Here is a 7101-nt window from a genome sequence, read left to right as displayed (position 1 = left end):
TGAATATAATATGTTCCAATTCCAGACTCGTTGCTGGACCCTCTCACCAGCAGCTCTTGGGTTTCCAGGAAGGGAAACATTAAATATTCGAAGTTCACAGCAACCAATGCTTTGAAACATTCTTAGCCCTCATAGACATACAACACGTTCTCACTGCATGTTCTCTTTGGCTCTGGTGAAAGGGAATGTTCTCTGAATTCTCAACACTAGATGTTCACATCCTTAGTTAGAGGTCATAGCCCCTCACCCAGCCTTACACTGCTTTCTGTGATACACACAGGGAATAGCCACCATCACACTTGTTATCAAAATAATAAGGAACCTGAAAAAAAGCTGATTACGAGGAAAGGTTTGTGTTCTTCTTAAAGCCTTGGTAAGATAACCCAGTTTAAGTTAGGCCATGTCTTGTTTGCAGGAAATGCATTACTGGTACAGTATAATGGGCAACAGTATGCTACTTGACAATCAGTTACTAAAATCATCATTTTCTAGCAGCAAAGTTGTTCTTGTTCTAGCAGTGTTTCCCAAAATAGAATAATGTAGGTCAGCCTTCTTGTTAAAGTGATATTTGCAGTGACTTGAATACTGCTTTCCTTTTCATATTGTTTCACAAGAAAATTCACAAGAAATATTGATCAGTATTGCTGCAAGGGTAAATGCAAACTCACATTCTGTTTAAACCCTGTAGCAGACTAATCCAATGGACATTGTTGTGTGATGGATGCCCACTGACCTTCAGTTCTCTTTAGCTGTCATGGCCAATTGCTGGCCTGAGGAAATGTAATTTGACATTCTAATTTGGGGAGCACATTGAGGGTAAAATAATTGGGCACTTGTTGCAAAGTGGTATGCAGTGTGCAGATGTAGTGGTGATGTGATTACGTAACAGAAGACAGACAACAAAGTTCACGGTCCAAACAATATGTTTATTTGTAATCCTGGTTTGACGACCACAAAGAATAATCCCAGGCAATACACAGCAATGTGCACTGCACTGCTCCAAAACACAGGGTTGCAGTCCCCAAATAATAGGTTAGTTTGTAAATAATAAACAGTAGAACACACACAAAGACACACGTTCACAAGTCCAGAGTGATTATTATTGTGCTCGTGGTATAAAACAATTTGTTAGTGGTACAGTTGTGCAGTGTTTTCTGGTTTCAGTGCTGGCCTGTAGCGACAGCTGTGGATCGTGTTAGCTGTTAATAACAACAGACAGGTAGATTTTAGACAAGACAAAACAAAAAAAACACTCACAGTAATTTTACACTTGTCCTTCAGCGGTTCGCTCTTAACCATTACAAAGGAACAGATCACGTAGACACGTCCCCTTCTGTAACTTCAGTCATGCTAGCGAGTGCAACCGTTTCTCCTCCAATCCGCGTTTGCCACATCGCTTTCCCTCTGGAGCGATGACTTAATATACTGCAGCTGTGCCCCCTTTCTAGATAGCCGACTTCCACCTAACCCTGGGAATGAATTGTCAAGCCATCCACTCTGTTCCTTTTATACGGCGTCCTCACAGGTCGGGAGGAAGATTTATCACCAAGAATCGTTCTGTCTCTGTCACAACACAACCCCCCCCCCCCCCCCCCCCCTCCATAACAAGATCTGCAGGAGTTGAGGATAGACACTTGCTGTGCGTGCTTGCCAGGTTACGCCCAGCCACACCTCTGTTACCCTCGCTGGCCCTGCTATATGGGGCTAGGTTAGAAACTGCTTCTGATTTGGGAAAACAAAGAAAGGTTGCAGCAGGTGCAGTGCTGACCTGTGTGTCCTCAGCACCTGTTGCTAGGCAGCCCGCTGGCGCACACCAGTTTCTGTCTTTTTATCAGTACAGTTGGTGGTTCCTAACAAGGTCATGTTGTGTCTTCCAAACCTCAGTTAGATGTTTAGCTCTCACCTCATGAAGCCCTTTGACAGTATGCCAGCAAAACAAACTCTGACAGCACTCGAAAGCACAAAGGCCAGGATTTACCACTTGTGTTGAAAATGCCCCTTTATTTAAGTTGTTCTGTATTTCAGTCTAAGACTTATGCAATATAAGAATAAATGAAATTAATAAATAAAATCATAAGAAACAGGTGTAATTCCAGAGTGTGATTGTAGACCTCAGTTTGAAATAGGCTCCAAGTGTATCAGATTCTGGGGATATGGAGGTGACTGTCTGTCTGTACAGCCATCTGTATCTCATATATACTTACTGAAGCAGCATAAAGAAGTATTCTCAAAAGCTAGTGTATTTTATATACATATTCAGCTGATCCTATTTAACCCATAACTAGCGATGCTTAATAAACAGTACTAGTGAGGGAGACGCAGAGGGCTGAGACAGAGGAAGCATTATGAAAAACATTGGAAGAGACAGGAGGAAGCATTGTGAAAAACACTGGAAGAGACAGGAGGAAGCATTGTGAAAAATACTGGAAGAGACAGGAGGAAGCATTGTGAAAAACACTGGAAGAGACAGGAGCAAGCATTGTGAAAAATACTGGAAGAGACAGGAGGAAGCATTGTGAAAAACACTGGAAGAGACAGGAGGAAGCATTGTGAAAAACACTGGAAGAGACAGGAGGAAGCATTGTGAAAAACACTGGAAGAGACAGGAGGAAGCATTGTGAAAAACACTGGAAGAGACAGGAGGTATTATAGTGTCACCTGTAGTTTATGTGAAGCACATGAAGTGACACTATATACTGTTTAGTTGGAGCCGATAAGGCATTTGTATGGGAGGTAGGTTTGGCCAAGGTGGTACAGAGGATTAACTAATATCCTTCAGCACTAATGAGTAAGAGTCATTTTCTCAGAATCCTACTGGAAAATTCCATTAGTGTGGTGGAGAGTTCAGTTTCTGAAGCTTTTGTAGGTTTTTGTAAATTCAGCAAACCCGTGAATGAGCTTACTGTGTGTAATATTAGATGACAGTCAGGCTGGGGTAAAGTGATAGGAAATGCTTGCAGAATACTACCAATATGTTCAAAAGTCAGCATTATTCCTAATACCATATGTGCATAATTTGGAGACAACTGCTGGCCAAGTTCAAGAGAGGTGGACTTAAATAGAGGAAACTAGTTGGCTAAAACTGTAAGACGTGAAAATAGGGACTTTCTCCTTAGGGTATAGTCCATTACAAAGTATCAGATCTTCACAGTAGCAGCCACAATATTTTTAAAAATTCATGAGAAGGGAACTAAGCATCCCACATTCGTATTTATTGAATTTTTTTGTGGGATTTTAATGTGTTTTTTATGGAATGACCATGTTCAGTTCGAATATGTATGAATGTTGATGTTTCTCAGACTATAATGGATGTATGAGTTTTCACCTAATAAAAGCTATTTGAAGTGCTTTTTCAGTTCATTTTACACTGCTTAACCTCATAAGGAATTGTATACACACACTCGCTCACAGACAATGCATAATGCAGTGCATTATGCCACAGCAGCAAAAGCAATTTCATAGCTGTGAGTTCTTTAATTACTCAAGGTTGAGAGCGAAATGATCCGTGTGATGAGAAGCACTTGAGAATTACTGGTCGACTCTGCAATCTTAAATCTGTAAGTCCAGTCACCCCTAAAACTCATTCCACAACTCTTATTGTTACTTCAGTGTGTGCCTCACTGCAAGAGTAATAACTTTGCATTCATGTGCCCCTATTTGTGACAAAAGTAGTCAAGGGTGTATTAGAATAATGCTGCAATAAATCTGGCTTCACCATCTTTCAAAAAAGACAGCCCACACTACAATATGCTGTTTCTCTGTGCTTTCATCATGACAGATTGCTAATTGAGACTGTTTAAAATGATTCCAGTTTCTGCAGCTTCATCTTTTACTTTTTTTGAGGGTTCTCTCGGAATTCCATTGAACTGTGAAGTCCGTTCAAAATGATGACATCACAGAGGCCACGTTCCTCAGCCACTTAACAGTATTCTCTTCATCAATCGTTTCCCTCTTTTCAGTGGAATTGATAAAGAACTAAATACAAGTTGATAATGAAACAAAATAAACAGAGCTGTATTTTTAACTGTATATTAGTAATAAAGCAGTGTATAGTAGATTTATAGGACTGCAAGCCACTGTTCGTAGGTTATACTGTGAGTCTGTGTGTGTGTGTGTGTGTGTGTGTGTGTGTGTGTGTGTGTGTGTGTGTGTGTGTGTGTGTGTGTGTGTGTGTGTGTGTGTGTGTGTGTGTGTGTGTGTGTGTGTGTGTGTGTGTGTGTGTGTGTGTGTATGTGTGTGTGTGTGTGTGTGTGTGTGTGTGTGTGTGTGGTGTGTGTTGTGTGTGTGTGTGTGTGTGTGTGTGTGTGTGTGTGTGTGTGTGTGTGTGTGTGTGTGTGTGTGTGTGTGTGTGTGTGTGTGTGTGTATGTTATACTGTGAGGGAACACACACAATGTGTTAAATATGAGTCTCGGAGATGACACCACAGTAGCACAACACAAGTATGAAACTGTGAGTGTGTGTGTGTGTGTGTGTGTGTGTGTGTGTGTGTGTGTGTGTGTGTGTGTGTGTGTGTGTGTGTGTGTGTGTTTATACTGTGTGTGTGTGTGTGTGTGTGTGTGTGTGTGTATACTGTGAGCCTCTGTGTGTGTGTGTATGTTGTGAGCCTGTGTGTGTGTGTGTGTGTGTGTGTGTGTGTGTGTGTGTGTGTGTGTGTGTGTGTGTGTGTGTGTGTGTATGTGTGTGTGTGTGTGTGTGTGTGTACTGTGAGCCTGTGTGTGTGGTGTTGTGTATGTTATACTGTGAGGACCCCACACACCATACACACCTCGTACGGAGTGTGTGTGTGTGTGTGTGTGTGTGTGTGTGTATGTGATACTTTCAACCTCTCTGTGTGTGTGTATGTGTGTGTGTTATACTTCGAGCCTGTGTGTGTGTGTGTGTGTGTGTGTGTGTGTGTGTGTGTTATACTGTGAGCCTCTGTGTGTGTGTGTTTGTGATACTGTCAGCCTCTGTGTGTGTGTGTGTGTGTAATACTGCAAGCCTCTGTGAGTGGGTTATAGTGTGAGCCTCTGTGTGTGTGTGAGTGTGTGTGTGTGTGTGTGTGTGTGTGTGTGTGTGTGTGTGTGTGTCATACTGTGTTCATGTACACGTGCCACTGTATGTGTGTTGTATGACACTTCGAGACAAACAAACACCCAATATGACACTCGGAGACACACACCCACAATATGACAATATGACCACTCGGAGACACACACCTCTTGTGTGTGTGTGTTATACTGTGAGCCTCTGTGTGTGTGTGTTATATTGTGAGCCTCCGTGTGTGTGTGTTATAATGTGAGCCTTTGTGGTTACATTGTGGTTATATTAGGTTATATGTATTGATGCTGAAGAGTGTGGTTATATAAGTGACTTAGGAAATATATAAGAACATAAGAACATAAGAAAGTTTACAAACGAGAGGAGGCCATTCGGCCCATCTTGCTCGTTTGGTTGTTAGTAGCTTATTGATCCCAAAATCTCATCAAGCAGCTTCTTGAAGGATCCCAGGGTGTCAGCTTCAACAACATTACTGGGGAGTTGATTCCAGACCCTCACAATTCTCTGTGTAAAAAAGTGTCTCCTATTTTCTGTTCTGAATGCCCCTTTTTCTAAACTCCATTTGTGACCCCTGGTCCTTGTTTCTTTTTTCAGGCTGAAAAAGTCCCTTGGGTTGACACTGTCAATATCTTGTGTGTGTCTGGTAATGCTACAAACCATTAAAGCATAAATAGCTTCAAATTTCCTTTTATTATTTGTTTTTTTTCTAATTAATGAATGATGTCTGAATTGAGGAGCTACTCTTCAGTTCCAGTTGCTTGCCAGACAAAACACAGGCTCGATCAGAGGAAACACAGACTCAATCAGAGGAAACAGGCTCGATCAGATGAAACACAGGCTCGATCAGAGGAAACACAGGCTCGATCAGAGGAAATAGGCTCGACACATGTTCGATCAGAGGAAAAACAGGCTTGATCAGAGGAAACATGCTTGATCAGAGGAAACAGGCTCGATCAGAGGAAACACAGGCTCGATCAGAGGAAACACAGGCTCGATCAGAGGAAACAGGCTCGATCAGAGGAAACACAGGCTCGATCAGAGGAAACACAGGCTCGATCAGAGGAAACACAGGCTCGATCAGAGGAAACAGGCTCGATCAGAGGAAACACAGGCTCGATCAGAAAACACAGGCTCGATCAGAGGAAACACAGGCTCGATCAGAGGAAACACAGGCTCGATCAGAGGAAACACAGGCTCGATCAGAGGAAACACAGGCTCGATCAGAAACACAGGCTCGATCAGAGGAAACACAGGCTCGATCAGAGGAAACACAGGCTCGATCAGAGGAAACACAGGCTCGATCAGAGGAAACACAGGCTCGATCAGAGGAAACACAGGCTCGATCAGAGGAAACACAGGCTCGATCAGAGGAAACACAGGCTCGATCAGAGGAAACAGGCTTGATCAGAGGAAACACAGCCTCGATCAGAGGAAACACAGGCTCGATCAGAAGAAACACAGGCTCGATCAGAGGAAACACAGGCTCGATCAGAGGAAACACAGGCTCGATCAGAGGAAACACAGGCTCGATCAGAGGAAACACAGGCTCGATCAGAGGAAACACAGGCTCGATCAGAGGAAATAGGCTTGATCAGAGGAAACACAGGCTCAATCAGAGGAAACACAGGCTCGATCAGAGGAAACACAGGCTCGATCAGAGGAAACACAGGCTCGATCAGAGGAAACACAGGCTCGATCAGAGGAAACACAGGCTCGATCAGAGGAAACACAGGCTCGATCAGAGGAAACACAGGCTCCCTGTGGGACAGAGCTGGTCTGTGTTATACTTTATGACCGAGCTAGTCTCTTTGTCAGAGGAGGAAACAAAGGCTTTATCTAGAGAAACTAGCTCTCCAGAGTGTCCACAACACACAGTTGCTTTGTGTCCGAGGACTTAGTCTCAGGATTGGTGTCCGAGCTAGTCTCAGGCTTGATCAGAGTTCCTTTGTGGTCCGCAGCCTAGTCTCCTTTTTGACACAGGAACAGTCAGAGGACACTCAGGATCGAGCTACACATACAGTCTCTTTGTTTCGAGGACACACAGGCCACAATGTGTACGA

This window comes from Polyodon spathula, chromosome 16 (genome assembly GCF_017654505.1).
Source record: "Polyodon spathula isolate WHYD16114869_AA chromosome 16, ASM1765450v1, whole genome shotgun sequence".
NCBI lineage: Eukaryota > Metazoa > Chordata > Actinopteri > Acipenseriformes > Polyodontidae > Polyodon > Polyodon spathula.
Note: the sequence above shows the minus strand (reverse complement) of the source record.